This window comes from Falco biarmicus, unplaced genomic scaffold (assembly GCF_023638135.1).
Source record: "Falco biarmicus isolate bFalBia1 unplaced genomic scaffold, bFalBia1.pri scaffold_30, whole genome shotgun sequence".
NCBI lineage: Eukaryota > Metazoa > Chordata > Aves > Falconiformes > Falconidae > Falco > Falco biarmicus.
Genome location: NW_026611861.1, coordinates 791,314 through 811,650, shown reverse-complemented (window position 1 = coordinate 811,650; position 20,337 = coordinate 791,314).

Below are 20,337 nucleotides of genomic sequence, written 5' to 3'. Positions count from 1 at the left end.
AAAGGTGCCGCTTAAGAGTTCTGGTCTTTGTGAATATAGCTAATCTTGTTCTTTTTCTTTTTTCCTCTCTTATTTCTTCACACACACGCACCCCCCCAACACCCTCCCTTAGCCAAGTAACATTGTGGTACCCAAAACATCCTGTGGCAATTAGTTTCCCTGGTCCCTGTGATTAAGTACCTGATTTGATTTCTCCTATTTGAAACCCTCCATTAGTCGTGCTTGCCTCCTTTACACTAACTACAACTTTACTACCTATGTTTTTATACAATAACCGCCCCTCTGAAGATTCCTTCTTCAGTATTTCCTTCCGCTGAAGCTAGTTCTTATCCTCGCTGCTGATTTTCTCTGCCCCATTTTAACCCCACCTGATCTGTTCTGGCGTGGGGATCAGAACTGCACAGGTCTGGGGGGTTTTAGGGCAAATGTGACACAATTCCCGATTTGTTCCGCGTTCCTCTGCGCTCCTTACAAATTTGCTTTTCCTTTTGTGAACTGCCAGAGGTTTTTAAGCCGACACTTTGCAACACCTGCTCTGCCGGCAGCATTCCTCCCGGCGGGGTACGCAGCAGCCCGGGGTGCCCCCGGCACATGGAGCAGCTCCCCAGCCCCCGCCGCCCGCGCCCCGCTCTGTCCCCTCCGTCCCCGCCGCCCGCACCCCGCGGCAGCCGCGGCGGCCCGGGCAGGTCCGGCTGCTCAGCAGAACCCGCCCCCGCCCCGCCCCTCCCGAGACCGCCCCGCCCCTCCCGAGATCGCCCCGCCCCTCCCGAGATCGCCCCTCCCCTCCCGAGATCACCCCTCCCCTCCCGAGATCGCCCCGCCCCTCCCGAGATCGCCCCTCCCCTCCCGAGACCGCCCCTCCCCTCCCGAGATCGCCCCTCCCCTCCCGAGACCCGCCCCTCCCTGGGATTCGATTTGTGTCACGTGGCCATGCGGCCCCGCCCCCTTTCCGCGCGCGGTCCCGGTGCGGCGGGCAGCCATGGCGGGGCGCGGGGCTGCGGAACGCGTGCTCCCCGCTCTGCCCCGCCTGCAGCCGCTTTCCACGGCCCGGCGTGGAAACTCACGGAAACTACGGGGGATGCTGGTGGCAGCGGAGCTGAGGGGTCGGCGAGGTCAGGGGACCGGCGGGGCGGAGGGGGTGGCCGAGGGGACCGGCGGGGCGGAGGGGGTGGCCGAGGGGACCGGCGGGGAGACATGGCCCGGCTGAGGGGACTTGGGGAGCTGAATGGACGGGGGGAGTGAGGGGGATGGCGGGGCAGAGGGGGGGCTGAGGGCACCGGGGAGCTGAGGGGGGCGGCGGGGCTGAGGGCACCGGGGAGCTGAGGGCACCGGCGGGGCTGAGGGAACCGGCGAGCTGAGGGGGGCGGCGGGGCTGAGGCGGGGGTGGCCGGGGGCGGCCGTGCCGTGCCGAGGGACCGGGGCGCTGCGCGGACCAGCGCCGCGGCGGGGCTGAGGGCCGGGGGCCGCGGGGGGAGCGGAGGAGCGGGGCGGCGGTTGAGCGCGGCGTTGGTGCCACCTACCGACACGGACGCGTCGCAGCAGCCCGGCCCCGTCAGTGCCGACACCTTCCCCGCCAGGCTGCGGCGGCTGGTCAGCAGCCCGCGCTGCCGCTCCGTTCGCTGGGATGCCTCCGGCCGGGGGCTGGTCATCAACCAGCCGCGCTGTGAGTGCGAGCTGCTGGGCGCCGGCATGGGATTTGAAAATCAGCACTCCCCTGAGGGAGAAGGGTTACCTGTCCTTGCCGGTGGCATCTCAGTTCACCTGGTGTAGGGAAGCTGTTGTCGTTTATGCAGGTAGATCTGCTGCCAGTAAGCATGAGTAGCATGGTTCACGTGTATTTCAGGCTGCCTGTAGACTATAGTACAGTCTCCATTGCGTACTACACTAAGAACACCCTTGCCCGATCTCTGTGGAGCTGGCACAGCTCTACCAGGTGAACGTTACTGCTTCTTGCCCGTCGGTAAGGATGCCCATCAGTAGGGGTGCTTAATAAGCTGTCATTAAATGTGTGCGAGACAGTGAGTCATGTGAAGTGATAACTAGAGCATCCTGTTAGTTTTGTGCAAAGGAGGCAAGGCCTGGTAGTAAGATTTTTGTCAGTTGTCTCCTGAAAGAGAATTCACAAGCTACATAGCTTTTAAAACGGATTGCATGAGTAGGTGAGAGCTAATTAGAAAATAATACTGCTGAAAAGCCCTACAACGTGTTTTCTTTCTTTCTAACGCTCTTTGAGAGGATCTGAGTTTTCCCAAGACAAGTCTGAGCCCTCAGGATTATTCCACACGTTTTGTATCGGCCCGAAAGCTTTGTAGCTGGCGCTGTGTAAGGCAGATGTGAATATCTCGCTTTGCAGTGCTCTTGGGCTGCTCTAACTGTGGGCTGCTGCCAGAAGAGCACTCCTGCTTCCCATTCCTTTGGTGGCGTGTTAACTGTCATCTTCCTTGCAGCTGATAATGTTGGTTCAGCTCAACGATCGGAGAAGACTTTAACAGCCTTTTTGTGGCTGGCTCTTGGACCCGGGTGATGCACCCCATGGGTGCAGAGCTGTAAGGCGCGGTGTAGGAGGAGCGGCAGGACTGTGCGACCAGGAGAAGGGGAGAAGCAGCTGACGGTACTGCTCTCTGCAGCACCGGCTGGCATTTAGAGCAGAGTAGGGTATCACCATGCTCTTGGTTACTGTGTCAGGGTAGGAACTGTCACCTAATTCAAGTGGTGTTTTCCGTGATGTGTGTGGAACTGCACGTGCAATACCAAGACAACAAAATGAAGCATCGGAGAAGGGATGGAACTTATTTCGGTAGGGAGGCTAGGAAGCATTTAAATTAATGATTTGATGTGAACGTTGTTAACGCTAAGATGAGTCATTGCAGACTTCAATGACATGTGGTTTGTCTGATGTAATGCAGACCACTGGTAAAGGAAATTATTAGAAAGAGATGACCTGTTCATTTTTTGTCCTCTGTTTTGATGGCTGCAGTTTCAGAGTTTTTGCTCTAGGAGTCTCATTTTCTAGAAAGACAGAACAAGGAAAACATTGGGGTTTCTATGCGGTCAAGTTCTGACAGGCTGACGATGCACTGTTGCGCTCTGTACTGACTATTTAGGGACACGTCTTTGCTGTAAATGTGAGGTGATTTGATAGATAAGAGATACTTGTGTTTGCAAAGCGTCAGTCTGTTCCCAGTGTCTTGCAGCATGTAACGCTGTGTTAAACATTCAGGAGCAATTCCTGTACGGCAACGGGAGGTGGGTAACTTGGCATCCTGTGGTGTCTTGTTTACGTGTTAGAACTAGATAGTCTTCATGTCCCTATCCAAAGGTAAAATATAAACAAAAGGATTTTCATACCCCTGTTCCTTCTCTGTTTATAAATGGTGAAAGTACTGAACAGGGAATAAACAGTCCTATACGTTAAGTCTTAGCAAATCTTCAGGGTCAGCTGGTATTTATTTAGTGATTCTTAACGGTTAAATGTGAACTTGCAGAATAATGACTGTATGTTACTGATTTCTTGAATTAGCTTCCGTCAGAGGAGTGCCAGAGGTAAATGTGAGGCTATTTTTAAAAAAAAATCCTTTTGAGCGAGAATTGGAAACTACAGGTCTGAGAAAGCCTGGCTTCTAGATCAACCCTATTGACGTGAACCATCCTGAAACTTGTAATTCTCATGGCTAAATGCAATCCTGCAGGGGAGTCACAAATGCAGTAGTTCTTAGAGAAATCAATGAGCACAGGCGTTCGGGGTGTTACTGTCAGTGTTTCAAGAAAGCCACCAAAACAGGAATTGGGCTGGTCATGGTATAAAAGCAAATACCATTTCATGAAACAGTAACTGTCTGAGAGGAAACTGTAAAATAATAGAGAAGAATGAAAGGACTATCTAGGAAATAACAAAATGGCAAAGTCTGGGATATTTTAGTCTGCACTGAACTAGTTGAGCTGACTGAGGAAAAACTGGCTTTGAATTTTTTTTCTTGACCAAATAAATGACTTGTCATAAAGTACTTGCAAAGTCCTTTGGAGGATTTTGACATTGCCCTTCCCTTAGCTGTTTGTGAGCTGTCAGTAGTGGAGTTTGGTAAAATCTTGCTTTATGATGTCCCTTTTTTAAAATGTATTGTCTGATTTAACACACAGTACTTTCAAAATTGCTTTTGTTTGCTTTAGTAAGTTACTACACTTTCCGATGTATGGCACATTTCTAAATATGGGTAACTCGTTACTGCCAGTTGAAGGAGATTGAATGCTACGCAGACACCTCTGTGTTGGCGCTTCACTCGTGTGCCACACAGCAGTTCCTGCATGCTCGGGTCTAAGAGTACAGTCTCCTTTCTGGGTTAAGTATGCTGGAGCAAAGGCAGTCTTCCCAAATCATGTTGTAGAGCCTTGGCTCCTCATATTGCCTTTCTTTGCCTGTGAAAACTCCTTTCCTTAACACTTGTTTCGCTTTATTTTGTACCCACTGCAGGACTGCTGACTGGAGGACAGTTTCATCGACTTTACGGTCAAGGTGTTTTCCCTCCTTACTCCTACACGGCAACCTCGTGCCGAGCCCCCAGCACTTCACCGGCACAAAGATTAGATCCGACTCCAGTCCCTTCCACTTGGATCCAGCAGGGGCCACTTGGGTTGCTGCCAGGGCAAGGGGCTTCCCCAGCTTTTCCAGATAAAGGGGCTGCCTTTCCGGTACTCCAGACGCTTCCAACGGGAGCCACGTACACACTCCAGCCTGTGGCTTCTCTTCCGCCACTTCAGCAAGGGACTCAAAGCGTTGCTGCATCCATTGCAAATTGTAGCAGCTCTGCATCTTCAGTGCCGTACTCACAAGCCTGCTATCCAACAGGTATGGAAAAAAAGTTCTGCATTTGCTTTTCAAAAATAGATTTTAAAGTGAGACTTTCAAATATTTTTCTACAATACTCTGCCATGTGCATATCTCAAGTGAGAATTAGAAAGTGTCCAGTCTAAAAGGAAGATGGACCTTTAAAGCAAAAGGAGTTTCTGTTTGCTATTCGTGTCCTTCCTCCAGATTTTGCGTGTCCCCTGGTGATTTTCTGGATAGCCTTTCTGTTGAGGTGAAAGGGCGAGGAGAAAAACATTTGTCCAGAACCAGTCGGTGTGAGGCTAACTTTCATTTTTGTTTTTTCAATTAAGCAAAACTTGGATAATGATATTAAAGCGCTGAGACCTTGTTAAGTAGTAGTATCCTAGGCCTTGGTCTCATGTTTTTCCAGGTTAAGGTTTTAAACCTTAAAGATCAGTCAAACGTATTGCGCAGAACAGGGGTCCTCAGACTTTCTAAACAGGGGGCCGGTGCGCGGATTAGGTGGCCGGCAGTCATCTGCGGCTGCTTGGTTTCCCCCCCCCAACCCCCGGCGGGGTGGTGGTGGTGTGGGGCTTCTGTAAATACAGGGGGGGCGGATTGAGGACCCTGGGGGGCCATATCTGGCCCACGGGTCGTAGTTTGAGGACTCCTGGTGTAGAATATTTCATTCTGCTCGTACTATTTTTGTATCTAAATTTTTTTTTCTTGCTTAGATTCTTTATGTTGTATTTTTTTATGCACTGAAGACTAGAAAGTACAAAAAGTCTTGGCTCCTTTCTTTTTTCGAAATTATTTCTGCCACAATTGTCAGTCTCACTTAATCACTTGATTACAAAATAAATCAGTCTCACTTCAGTGTTTTTATTCCTCAGAAGAGGAGTTGAAGCAAATTACTGTTCTTTTCCTTGCCCTTACCTTGAATTGGAAAAATCCCATGATGGGTTATTTTCTGGGGAGTGGTGGTCTGTTTGTTGTTGTTTTGTGGTGTTTTTTGTTCAATTTCCCTAAAACTTCTGAAATTCAGAACAATGACCCTTTCCTTGAACAAACTAAAGCTCAGTTACTATTCTCTCCTTCTGCCTGCTCCTCCTTTGGCAGCCGCACCTTCACAGAGACAGCTAGCTATCCCTGTTTAGAAATCCTACACAGTGAAATCATTACATCTTTTGTGCATCTCTTCTGAGACCTCTGCTGAGAACATTTCAGACAATAATCAACAGTTTCCATAACGTCATTTTTGTCAAGGAAGGGTTCTGAGGAGCTGCGCGTTTCTTGTAGACACACTTAAATGTTTAAGAGACAGGCAACTTCTGCCTTGTGCCCCTTATGCAGAGATTACTGTGGTGGCCAGAGTGTGGAGCCTGCCTCACCAGCTGCTAACTATCAAGTCTTCTCCCAGGAGCAGGTGTCCTGAGAGTCATAGAATGGTTTGGGTTGGAAGGGACCTTAAAGATCAGCAAGTTCCCCCCCCCCTGCCGTGGGCAGGGACACCTTCTATTAGTCCAGGTTGCTCCAAGCCTCATCCAGAATACTTGCTTCATTAAGGTGGCAGGTGGGAGGTGGTCCCCGCTTTGCGTTTCTATTGGTTACAGAGCATAGGCTGAAACTCATCATGATGAATTGTAGTTGTCTCTATCTCAGCTAAGGCCCCAGCCCTCTTCTGTAGTCAAGGGAAGGAAAGGGGCGTCTTGGGCGCGATTCACGTTGCTCGGTTTAGAGTTTGTCTTGGGGTGAGATTACTGGTGTCCTGGAAGTGCCTGTTTTGAAGTACTGCCTGTAGGGGAGCTGAGGGAGACCAGCGTAGATTTAGACATGAATATGGAGATCTCTCACTGGATGACGCTCGTTGCTTTAAGTTTAAAGGATAACTTGGCTATGTTGCTCAGGTAGAATCTTCTGGGGTGGGAGGTGGGTGTGAGAACGCGGTGAAAACATACCAAATTTTGCAAGGTGTAATCAAAACTAAAATATAGAAACTTAGGGAATCTGAGGCGTTTGAAACCTCCAGTGAATTAATTAGCGTTTCTGAGAGTGTAAGTGACATTTCACTGGAGTATGCTAAATCTTTTAATTTTCACTCTCACTCTAGGACTGTCTCAGTGGTTTTACTTCTGTGCCTGTGTATCTCTTAATCTCTCCGCTATCCTTTCTTCTGTCTATTATAACATACAGAATTCTGTCTATTATAACATACAGAATGCTGAAAGCGTGTTTCTTCAGATGTCCACATGAAAAAGTCTGGTTTCCTTCATCATGAGAGCACAGCAGTAAGATTAGTTTGTTTGGAAAGTGATAGTTAATTTTAAGATACGTATTTAATAAGTGAGAGAACTGAAGAATGTATGTTCAATCTTATTCTTGACTCTTTTCATTTCACTTTTGAAGTCCCATTAAATGAAATCAAAGTAGAACTTTCTGAAAAGATTTCTTTTTATGTGTATTCAAACTTGTTTGTTAACTTCCGTGACAAAAAGATTTCCCTGGTTTTTCATTATGATACTTATTGAAAAGTCAGTAAAATAAAATATGCTCGTCTAAGTCTTTTTTTCCCCACTAGCCTTAGACCATAATTAGTTTAAGGATTTAGTTCTGTTTACTTTCGGCTATCTGCAAAACCTTTGACAGTAGTAGAATCGGGTGAAAGAAATGCGTTGAAGCTTCATCATCTGAGAGTGTCTAATAATGAAAAATCAGTCGTGGAGACCATGTGAGACATTATTAGTTATTGGTGCCACCTGGCAGTGCAAGTCCAATCGCACCTTTGGCATACATCTGTGCCTGTAGGGTTCATTTACATATGAAAACCTTTCTGGTGAGTGGTAGTTTAGGGGTAGTCATTATATTCTTCTGAATGATACACTCTCGGTCAAGATAATTTATTTTCTTTGTAAGTCTTAAAATTCACATGGTCACAAGTGTGTATGTGTGTATGAACACCTAGGCTCAGCTATGTGAATACACTTTGTGGTGTATTGTGACAAGAAACTCAAGCAGCCAAATCAAAAAGGTGATATTAAGACAGAAAAGACTGATGATGAAGTTTCTGCATGTATGTGTGTGTTTTATCAATTTTACAATATATATTTTTAATATATCTATACTATCTTAAAATAAGTATTTTTAAGATTAAGAAATTGGTCTTAAAATCACTTGGAAGGTAACAATAAATTTCTGGAATTGCGCTTACTGTGTGATTATTGAAATGTTTAATCAAAGTAAGCAATAGAACTGCACAGCAGACACAGGTTCCGGCAGTCTGATAGCTGTGTTTGAATTCTTGCAGCCACACCACAGAGCTGTTCAGCAGCAGCCCACACAGATCCTCTGGCTGGCTGTGCTGGTCCTGCTGCTTCAGCGTGCACCCACGACAGCTTTGTCCAGGTGAGCGTAGCCTACTGAAAGGAGGTGAAAGCGAAGGAGACTGTATGAATGAACTGCAGGTTTGTACGCTTGTGAAATTAAGGATATAAATTTGAAAATTGATCCGCTTGATAAAGTGAAAGTGATGTGGTTTACAAATACCTATTTCAAAGAACCACTGAATGTTAAACGGGTAGTTTTGTAATTCAGGTTAGGTTTCAGGGTAGCAGCATAGTGGGTGTCCTCATCAGTGGAGTGTTTTTTTGCTTGACTTCACCAGAATCACTTTTAGTTAATGAGCCTGCATTTGTATTGGAAGAATGCTCTTGCCTGGACAAAAAGAGATTCTTTAATATTATGAAAATACTGAGAAGCAGCTCCACTTCTTTGTCCCGGACAGCTTCCTGCAGTCCTGAGTTTCATTTGTTGAACGAGAAAAACTAAGGTGACTTTTTGGAATGGGCCCCGCCTCAGAGATCTCTTATTAAAGATAACTCCAGTACTTCCTGTAAATGCGTTATGCAATTCTAGTGGAAACTGCACCTTATTTGGAGGGCCTGGCTTACCAGATATCAGAAGATCTTTAATTTAGTAAGAGTGCAAGGGCTTCCTTTTCTATTACAGCATGACACATATACTTTTTTCCCCCTCCCAGAGGACAAGCGAAGCAAGTTATGCTTATGTGTGTTGAAAAAGGGTTGACCTACCCAAGCTTGATCATCCAGTTTCCTGTCTTGCAAATTTCAACCTTTGTCTTTTATTCATGAGTTTTTTAAAAAAATAAGCTTATCCAAGATGGGCAGGTTATGGCCAGGATAACACATTAGTGTAAGGCTATAAATAGCCAACAGCCAGTCATGCCGTCGATATTGTAGTATTTATTTTTCACACCGTGCATCTTTGTCCTCTCACTTTGATCGTGAGCTGCTTTTTTCATCCAGGACGCGAGGATCCGTCTGAGCGATGGGAAGTCACAACTAAATAGCTTATCTCGGAAGGCCGAGATCCATGGGGTAGTAAATCATTCCAAAGGAGTTGTCAAAGGTGGTGTTGTGGCTAGATTGAAGGATAATATACAGTGTCCAAAGGGTCTAGTAAAACTCAGTTGTTTGGAGAAGCAAGTCCGTGGGCAGTGTGTGGAGTCAGAAGAGCTTTAGGCCACTTGCTAGTGGTTGCTTTGTTTCCTGGAAACCCCCAGCAAAAAGCTGCCGAGCATCTGGGCAGAGACTGCGGGAAGGCGATCCCCTGCGTGAGAAGGCCAAAGGCGAGCAGTGCCCTGTATCAGTTCCACCAGGTCAGTAACCGGCTGTCTCTGAGCAGGGTAACACAGCTATCGTACCGCGTGGATCAACGGGACTTCTAGAGATTTCTGAGTCTTAGCATAGCATAGGTCATTTCTCCTGGAACGTGGTGACAGGCTGTGCAGGTGGTACAGAAGACAGCAGTTTGCCTGCGGTTCTTGCTGAGCTGTGGGGAATAATCAGTTTGCCTTTTGTGTGTTCTGGGGCATATACTTCCCCAAACGTCTGCTGGGGGATGTGGCAAGCTGCAGTATTGAGCATCCTGCCCTGCTGGTGTATTGATCATCCATCAGTAACCACTTGCACAAATCCTCAAAAGCGGTAAAATTCATCAGCCCTGGCTCGCTAAGCATTTTTATTGTTCCTCACAAAAAATAGAACTATTGCATGGTGTATTTCCTATCGTTCCACTCAATACCTTCCACCAGTTGCAGGAATTCAGTGCGATGCTGTTGAAGCGTGGTTTGCGGGGCGTTTTAGGCTGTTTGGTCCCGCTGTGTGCTGCTAGATAGGAGTGGCAGAGCCTATACGAAACTGCTGGACCAGTCCCGAAGACAGCGAACCGTATCGGCGCACTAGCAGTCAGCAAGCTGGTTACCAGCCCCGTTTCGTTGGATCCAGACGGTGCTTTGTGGTCTCAGAAGGAAAAGCTGGCACTCTCAGACAAGGAAGCTTAAACCTTGTGCTGTTCCTTACTGGGTCTTGCAGAGAGCATCGCTTTTAAGTTTAGGAGAGATTAAGACAGGTGGAGTTTCTGGGTCTTGGAGGCCAGCTGCTGGGCTTGTACAGTACGCACCTGAGCTGCTGAAAGTGTTAGGTGACCCTGCCTGGAACACGGGCAGACCAGGCCGGTAACTAACTGGTTGGTTGGCTGCAGTTTGCTCTCCAGGAAAAGCTGCAGAGAATTACTGCGTGGAATGGCAAGGGGGCATAGGTGGTTATACCCAGACATGGTGGCTGATGATGGTGTATCTCACCAGGTTTCTGAAATCGGGGTTTCAGAGGTTTGTATTACACTCTCATCACAGTTGGTTACAAAACAGGGAGCTCGGGTACAACTTCTTACCCATTTTTCATTAGGGTTCTCTTAAGTGGGGTTTGGATTAGTGTGATGAATCAGTATCCTTGGGTAGGAACGAGTCTTTTGAGAGACCTCCTGCTATCTTCTGCAACAGCAGTGCTGGCAGCTCACAACCATTAGCTCAATACTTCCCCGCTGCTTTATCATAGATGTGAACTGAGGCTACATGTTGGATTTCAGCGATTTTTTTTTTTTTCCTGCCCTCACCTCATTTTGTTTTGTTTTGTTTTAATAGCAGCCCTGCTGTTTGATTATTGCTATTACCATGGTTATTAAGCTGTCAGTATTTCCTTGTGGAACTGAAGCAAGAGGTAACAGGAAATGGAGGAAATAAACGTGCAAGAAAAAAGAAGAAAAACTTTCTGACCTTTAAAGCAAACTACTTAGGACTGCTTTTATTTGTAATAAGGAATGATAATCAGCCGTGTTATTTCAAAAAGAAATCAAGTCTGAACTAATTCCGATTGCCCAAGCACTCAAGCCAGTTTTGTGTAGTGCTAGCAGTCCCTGAAAGTCCTATGTAACTCTGTTAAACATTCAGGAACAATTCCTGCACAGCTTCACTTCACCCGCTTCAGCACTTCCTGGACCACGGTCTCAGCCATCTCTTGAAGCTCCTGGTCTTCTGCCACCATAGTTCAGCAGCCTAGGCGGTGTGCTCTTAGATGCTTTTTGTCCGGCAGGCTTGGAACGCTAAAATGGGGAACAGCTGATGAGTCAGTGTGTTCCTTCACCTCGGTTTGCTTTCCGCTTCCTCCCAAGACCCACGTCCAGACAAGTCCCTAGCAGTCAAGCTTGAAAAAATCTGGTTTCTCTGCATGCCGCCTGGCACACGCAGGTTTTGAGAGCACAGAAGGAAATGATCCTTTTCCTTGCATGACCTGGCTGTAAGCTGCCAGCCCAAGGAAGTGTTCTTGGGACAGGAGGAGCTCTGAAAGTCCACCGCAGGCTGCCAGCCTCACGCAAAGTGGGGAAGAAGTCACGAGTCGAGAACAGAGCCTGGCAGCAGCCCAAAGTTGTCCTCTCCCATCAAATGCTCTTTTGCAGCTTGACAGCTTGACTGCCATGGCAGAAGGAGCCGAAGCCTTCACCCTGGCACAGATACCACCCCACACTATGCAGAAACGCTTCCAGAGAGGCTCTTGCAGGGCATGGAGCCAGGCAGCTTTTAACGGGCACCCTGCTAAGGAGAACCGGGCAACAGCAGGCTCTCCACTAAGCTGATCAAAGACCTCCTTGAAGAGCAAACCAACTCACAAATGTCCCATCACCGGCACTGTCAGGTTCAGGGGTGCTGCACCTTTGGATGCAGAAGTCTTTGGATGAAAACCAGAGTTTTCACCCGCATGTGAAACCAGCACCATGGACGCTAAGCCCATTGAGTGCAGCTCACAGGTTCATGCTAAATGTGAGTCTGTGCACAGACGGGACCACTCAGAGTGCCCAGGCACACTTTTGCATCACAAAGGGCTAGTGCCTCATATCCAAGACGCACAGGGGAAAAGAAATAATAGAAGGAGGGAGACGAGCTAGTCCCCGGCGAGGCAAGGAACGGGTTACAACCCAGTGGGCTGGCAGAGCAGACCCAGGATCTGACAGCCACCCTCAGGTGAGGACACATGGCACACCAGCCAGTTGCCACCTCCTCAGCAGCCAAGCACTGCTTGCAAGCCCCGAGCACCTGTGTGCGTGGCAGCACCTTCTCCCAAGGCCCGGCTACCAACGCACTGCTGCACAGCAGAGGCAGCCCCCGGCATCCACCCGGCTCCTACTCACTGGCCTCCCTTTGCTGGCAGGCTTTTTGGAGCTGCTCTGGCTGCCTGGTTGTCTCCTCTTTCCCTGCTGCTGCTGTTCTTGGCCCTCAAGCTGCTGGAGGCGGCGTCGCTCTTTCTCAAGAGCCTCCAGTCCTTCAATCCGCTTCTCGATCACGGTGAGATGCCTGTCAAGAGAAAGGCAGGCATCTGAGAAGGAGCCGCTCTGTCCGTCTTGCACAGGCCATTTTCTGCTCAGCCACTCCTGTCATCCTGCTACGTGTTGCGCTGCTCCAGCAGTCCCTGCAGCAGCTTACAGCTGCCTGTCCAAGGCTCCAAACACAGACCCCGCCGATGGGTTCGCAGCCAGCACAGGCTCCTTCCACCGCTGGGCTTCGTGCGTTTACTGGAACGTGAGGCTCCAGGACTTTGATCGGGGATCACGGGCCCCCTTCAAGAGCAAGCGTTACTTGGCCTTTTCTTACCTCTGCCTCTTCTTTGCAGCTGGCAAACTCCTTCTTTGCTCCTGCAGCAACCACTCTCGCAGGCAAGAAACATCAGTCCGTCCTGGCGGTTTGGAGGTACCCTCTAATTTGGCCAGGTCTTCCCAAAGCTTTTTCTGAAAGGTGACACCAAGTTGTGGCTTGCTGTTGCCTGGATGAGCACTCCTGCCCGCGTGTGCTAAGGCATCCCACAGGCCCAGGGCAGCGCTCTGCTCCAGCCACGCAAGGAGGGCAGAAGAGAAACGCGGCCCTCGGGGCTCTGCATGCTTACATGTGACTTTCCTGCCTGCGCCCTGCACTAGCTCAGCCGCTGCAGAGCCCAGCCCGGCAGCACAGCCCTCACCTCTCCTGCACTGACCGCCTCCCCAAGGTGCCACAAGTAAAGCCCCAGCCCTCGGCACCGTGCCGCTGAGCGGCATCCACGAACACTCCGCTTTGCTCTACCTCCTCTCGGATGAACATCTTCTCTGCCTCCAGCTTGAGTGTGGTCAGATACTGCCTGTAATCGTTGAACTCCTTCAGAGTGCAAACCACCTATGGAGAGATGAGGGGAGACATCCCTCAAGAATTTGCCAGCCAGCTACGCAGACTGCCTTCCCCAAAACAGCCCAAACCCAGCAGGAGGGGAGATGCTCCTCTGCTCGCCCTCCCCTCCCCTTCCCGGCGGCAGGGCCCCTGACTCTTCCACCACGCCATGGCTGAGCGGTGCTCCTAGCCGCAGCGCCAGGCCTCGCACCGGCTGCCTCCTCAACACTCAGGCAGTGCAAGGCGGCCTGAGAAGAGCCGGAGTGGGACTTGCCAGAGGGATGCTGGCGCTGCTTCTGCTCCCAGGGAAACGAGCCCCACAGCCCTGTGCTCCCCACCAGCAACAGGCAGCTGCAGCAAGCACTCTGGGAAGCCTGCTTGAGGGGGGCTGCTTTTATCAGCCCCATGTCCAGACCTACTTTGTTGTCACTGGTGATGTAACCCTCTCTCTTCAGCCTCTGCAGGTTGTCCTGGCGCTGGTGGTAGGCCCGCAGGTGCGGGTCATGCAGGCTCTTGTATTCTGTGCTCAGTAGGCGGCAGTACGGATCTCCCAGATTGAAATAACCAGAGGGCTGGTGAAGCTGTAGGAGAGATTTTCCAGAGTGTAAAGGAGGCAGGAGAGTACAGCTGAAAGGTGCCAGGCGGTGCTTGTGAAAAGGTAAAGGTCACTTGAAGACCAGCGCTCTGCTCCATCCTTCTGAATGCACGGAGAGCACCACAGCCAGACTGTGGGGGCCAGGCTGGGCTGGGCTGGGCTGGGGGAAAGACCTGGACACACTGCAGACAGGGCCCGGGCCACACACTTTCACAGTGCCGGAAACCGGTCCAGAAAACCCACAAGTCCTCCTCTTGATCACCACACCAGGGAGTCAGGAGCTTCCCTCTACTCTCCAGTGCTGCCACGTGGAAGGGCTACAGCGCTCGCTGTCGAGTAGGTGGCCACAAGGACTTCTTGGAATGGTGGGGACACCATCAAAGCAGAGAGCTTTTCTACCCCTTTCTACTTACTTTACCTTTTCCCCCAGCCTTGTCCTGTAGAAGACAGGCCTGGAGCTAGGCGACACGGGGATCTTGACCCCAAGTGGGAGGTTCAGCAGCCTAGTAGCTCCTTCTGCCAGTGGCTGTCTCCTGTTGCCGAGCTAGAAAGAGGGAGACGTGGGCACTGAGGCACTATCTCCGTAAGCCTGCTGCACAGCGCTCGCAAGGTTCTTGGAAGACTCCAACCACGGGGAGTGCCAAGAGCAGCCCAGTCAAAAGCTGCTCTCTGCTTCCTTGCCCCCCTCCCCACAACTCCCATCCCTTCTGCAACCCATGTCTGTGTCCTTTTGCAGCAACCCCTCCCGCCTGCTTAGCCGTAAGCCACGCTGGGCAGAGAGGCAAGGCTGCCTGCAGACCCTCCCTGCTTCCGCCCAGCTTTCCATCCTTGTCAGCTCCCCAGGCACTTCCTGAGCCCCTGGGGCAGGCCTGCATGTTCCAGGCTCCCAGGCTGAGCCCTCCCCATCGGCTGGTTGCTCACCTCTCCCCTCTTCCTCAGTGCACTCAGCTGTGCATCTACATTTCGCGCACCACCAGAGAGACGGTGCTCCATGGCTCCTTCCAAGAGCTCTCCTGGAGCTCTGATCCTGCGCTGGCACCCCTTGCTCCAGAGGCACCCAACTGTGGCCACCACGGCCGGTCTCCCAGCAAGATGCTATATAGAACAAGCGCACATTGTTGCATCATCACGTTGTCATGACACCACATTCTGTACACCTGCATCCTGGGAGGACCCCACGCCAGAGCAGGATGCCTGAAGGAGGCTGTGACCCCACAGGAAGTCCACGCTGGAGCAGGCTTCCGACAAGACCTGCATACCCGTGGAGAGGGGAGCCCACGCTGGAGCAGGTTTGCTGGCAGGACTTGTGACCCCACAAGGGACCCCCACTGGAGCTGGGGAAGGGTGTGAGGGGTCCTCCCCCTGAGAAAGAAGCGGCAGCATAAACAACATGTGATGAACTGACTGCAGCTGCCCTTCTCCCTCCCCCGGCGGGAGGAGACAGGGAAATTGGGAGTAAAGTTAAGCCCGAGAGAAGTGAGGGCTGGCAGGAAGGTGTTTCAGATTTGGGTTTATTTCTCATTATCCTGCTCTGATTTGAGTGGTAGTAAACTGAACTAATTTCCCCAAGCAGAGTCTGTTTTGCCCGCGATAGTACCTGCTGCGTGATCGCTCCATCCTTATCTCGACTCATGAGCCACGGAGCACCTCCAGCCCAGAATGCGGCCCCAACAGCGTCCCCTTCCACAGGCTTCCTCCTGTGTCTTCTGTGGCCCCTCCTGCATCTGCCTCCCCATGGGTACCCCCTGCCGTGCACCCCCACACGTCTCCCCCCGCCTCCTGCCCCAGCAGCTCCACACAGGCCAGAGCAGCAGAGCCGGGCGCTCCTCTGACTGGTCACAGCACCCATGCCACGAGCTCTCTGTTTTGCTGATTGACTGCATACCAAGCACAAATGAATTCCAAGTCAACTATAAGAATGAAGGCCATTTATTAGATCGCAGTGTAATACAGGAAAATGGCATGCAGTATGATAAAAGGAAACAGTACTGGTTCCAATGCACAATATGATAGAAGAGCAACAGGAGCGAAGCATCAAATCGTTACTGCAAAGCATGACAGAGTCTAAGAGAAGGATACATCACCAATTAACACCTGAACGTCATCCAGGCCCGCCCTTCGGCTGGGAGCCCCCTTGCAGCCGGTGCCACGAGTCTCTCGGGAACTGGGACAATTTCTACATGGTGTGTCCGCGCATCCGTGAGGCTTCTCGCCCGGGCCCGCAGCTTGCCCGCGTTTATACTCGGCAAAAACCAAAAATACCTTACATGTCTGGCGTATGTATGTCAATTTCTAAGTTTAGGCTAAGTGCAGGCGCGCGCTATCTCATTCTGCATAAGGTTCACACACGCCAGGGCATCGCTCAGACGCCCGAGCACGGTGGAGTGACCACCATGACACAGCTGCGCACAGTATCAATTGTCCGGATGGCGCTGCTCACATCTCGCTTGTTCAGGGGCTCAGGACAAACACCACCTGCTCCTTACAGTAGTCCTGGAGCTCCCCGAGTTCACTGCCCAAGTGAAGCCGTGCCTAGTTAAAGACTTTTTCATAAATATATTTTACAGTATTTATTAGTGTAATAATATCATCTTAAACCTCAGCTTTTAAAAAGTTTTTTTTTTTAATTAAAAGAAAAAAAAGATCCTGCCACAAAAATAGAGAATTCTAACATGTTTTATGGCAACAGTTTTAAATTAAACTGTGTCAGCATTAAAATTCCATTAGAAGTGGGACAAAACCTCCCAGCATAAAGACAACTATCTAGGGATTCAATTACTGAAACTGCTTGCAATCAACTTATTTCAGTGGAATATCCTTTTTTCAAGCTTACAAGAAAAAAAAAATATTGAAATAAATCAGAGAAGTCAACACCAAAGTTTCTCTATGTCACAAAGCAATAAGGCAATTTAATATGGTATTAACACATGAAACAGAAGTTAACTATGCTTTTCAAAGATCACTTAGAACTGAGAAAAATGGGCTGATGATATGTTCTTAGGCTTCCGTTCTAAAATTGTCATGTTTCATAGTTTCAGATGAGTCAGCTGAGTAGGAAAGTTGGTTGTCCTGTACTATGCTCGTGCTTCCAGACCTAATCCCATCCATAATTAAAAATAGAGATTATTTGTCAAAATTTGTCAAACCTGAAAACAGTTTTGAGTTTCGCCTTATCTGACTTATTAGCAAAGCATCTAGGTCCTTCTTTCCTTCCGAACTAAGATGACATGGATAGAAATACTCAACGTTTACTTATGTTGACTCAGAACAAATTAAAATGTAGCAGTATGAGACTCTGCCTTAGCTGTGTTACAAGAGGTCTGGAGCTCAAAGGTTTGTACTGCTATACATCAATAAGAAAATAATATCCATCCTTCTGTACTAGCTGATTATTTCTTTAGCTAGAAAAAAAAAGTAAGAAAAATCACTTTTCTTCCAAAATGTTAATTCTCTAGGGAATGTTTTTCAACGGTTCTTTGTTATCTTCCTAACAAAACTGAAACTAATTACAGCAACACTTCTTACCACTCACAAATCTAACATGCATATAATCATGGTAAGAGCGGTTATTTTCCAGCTTTATAGTATATATGTACATTCCTCTTATGCATTTAGAGGTGGACTTTTTCAGCCCAGGAAGGGTGACTGTACGTAGCGTGTCTGGCCTTCTTCAAATTACAGGCTTGATAATGTAAACTGGTCGCTTCCTCAACTAACTGGTAGCTGAACAAAAGCACACATGGATTTAAATTTTCCAGGTGATGAAAAATCCTCCACTTAACCTGGTAAGACCTTCCAGGGATTAAGTGCTGCCTTTACTAACAGTAGTATGTCCTTGGATGGTAGTCAGGGTCAGCACACCGCATGGAAATGCAGCTGTCCTTGCCCTGACATACAGTAGACAAGCTAACAATACCATTTTTGTTCAGCTCTGCAGAATCAGTTTGCAAAATGTGTAATTTACATCGTTCAGTTGGTAGGGGTTTTTACTATATATATATGTATAAGCAAGGGAAACACAGAAAACTAGGAGGTTATTACAAAAGGTTGGAATGGAGGTTAAGCACTGGCAGGAGAAGAGGATTATGAATTTCTGGCAAAGGCCCACCTTCTCGTCTGTACAATGGACACATCTCTGGTGTCCCGCAGCAGGGAAGGAGGAAGAAAGCTAGCTGCAGAGAAAGGCACAGCTGTGAGAGAGGCACACACCAGAGAGTAACTGCCATGGTACATGGCAAATAGGGGCGTGCGGGCTAACAGCAATTTGAGTTCACATGGGTGAAAAAGAAGGAAAGCACTGAGTTCATATGTCAATGACACAAATTAGTAATAAGCTATTTCTTCTTGCAGCTCCCATCACCTTTGGCTAATAACAATCTTTGACAGCAAAGTAACGATTAAAGTCCTCAGGACCAAATTTAACCCACTGACCATGAAGTGGCAAATGAATCCGCTCTTGTGGCTGAAGTCAAGAATGGCCAGTGGTACCAAAGGGACCGATGTTTCTGTGTGTTGGTTCTAGGGAGTCATGCTCTGCATTTCACTTATGGACTACGTATTGCTGGCTCTGCCCTGAGTTACGGATGATACACTAAAAACCTCACCTGTCCCACCATCAGGTAGTCATGGTCTTCTGGCACTCTCGCTGCACAGGGGGAGAGAAACCCAGATTCATTTCACTGAAGTAGTGCAAAAGACAACCTCAGGAATGCCGAGAAGAATTTTTTGTGAAGTGGACATTTTTCTGGATTTTTCAGATTTGGATTCAGTATGCTTTACTTAAGTTTTAGCTGTTTACACTGAGCAACATAATTCTTAATAAATTATTACCGAGGGGAAAAAAATTGCAAAGCCTCTTGGGAAGATGACAGCATGAGCTTACTAGAATCGCAGGCCATTAATTCCTTGGGTAAAGCAGCATCCTTCTGTGGTGCTGGATTTAGCTTTGATGACAACATTGACAAAATTTCTGCTTCTGGTTTAATTTGAAGTGTGAAACTCTGTTAAGCAACCCCGCCCAAACATCATTTTCCTCACTTCAGCTATGCGGAAGAGCAGAGGGATATTACTTTCAGTTTAAAAATAGGAACAGTTTCCCATCAGTTTATTCAATTTTGCCCCCTTTCTGGAACTTACTGTGCTTTTACTTGCCTTGGTGGTTAGGGGCTGTGCTGTAAACCAAAGCAATAAGGACGACTTTAGTTAAAGAAGAGGTTTGGGTTTGTACCTTCTTGCTAAGAAATCTTACGACAACTCCAAGATAATGTATTTGAGGTCACGAAACACACAGGTGCTCAGTCTTCTCACTCCTGCCTTGCTCTGAGGGCAGCCAAGACAGAGGAATGTCATTTTCTTCCACCACTGCTGGTGAGCTGTGGGCAAGATGCAAGCAGAGAGAGAGATCACTGCACTCTTCCTTCCCCGGCTCCCTGCTCTTCTTTGCCTTTCGGTTCATAGCAGATTCCTGTTCTGCAGCGCTAAGGATGGTTCTGCTGGTTCCTGCAGTCTGCCTGCAGTCACAGCTGACAGCACAAGGCAGAGGAGAGGGCAGATCTGCACCAGTGCAGCTCAGGCACCGCCTCAGAGCTGTGCCAGCGCACAGTGCAAGCACTCGCAGTGACAAAGGTGCCGCTTAAGAGTTCTGGTCTTTGTGAATATAGCTAATCTTGTTCTTTTTCTTTTTTCCTCTCTTATTTCTTCACACACACGCACACCCCCCATCCTCCCTTAGCCAAGTAACATTGTGGTACCCAAAACAACCTGTGGCAATTAGTTCCCCGGTTTCCCTGTGATTAAGTACCTGATTTGATTTCTCCTATTTGAAACCCTCCATTAGTCGTGCTTGCCTCCTTTACACTAACTACAACTTTACTACCTATGTTTTTATACAATAACTGCCCCTCTGAAGATTCCTTCTTCAGTATTTCCTTCAGCTGAAGCTAGCTCTTACCCTCGCTGCTGATTTTCTCTGCCCCATTTTAACCCCACCTGATCTGTTCTGGCGTGGGGATCAGAACTGCACAGGTCTGGGGGGTTTTAGGGCAAATGTGACACAATTCCCGATTTGTTCCGCGTTCCTCTGCGCTCCTTAGAAATTTGCTTTTCCTTTTGTGAACTGCCAGTGGTTTTTAAGCCGACACTTTGCAACACCTGCTCTGCCGGCAGCATTCCTCCCGGCGGGGTAAGCACCAGCCCGGTGCACCCCCGGCACATGGAGCAGCTCCCCAGCCCCCCGCCGCCCGCGCCCCGCTCTGTCCCCTCCGTCCCCGCCCCCCTCCGTCCCCGCCACCCGCGCCCCCGTCCGTCCCCTCCGTCCCCGCCACCCGCACCCCGCGACAGCGCAGCGGCCCGGGCAGGTCCGGCTGCTCAGCAGAACCCGCCCCCGCCCCGCCCCTC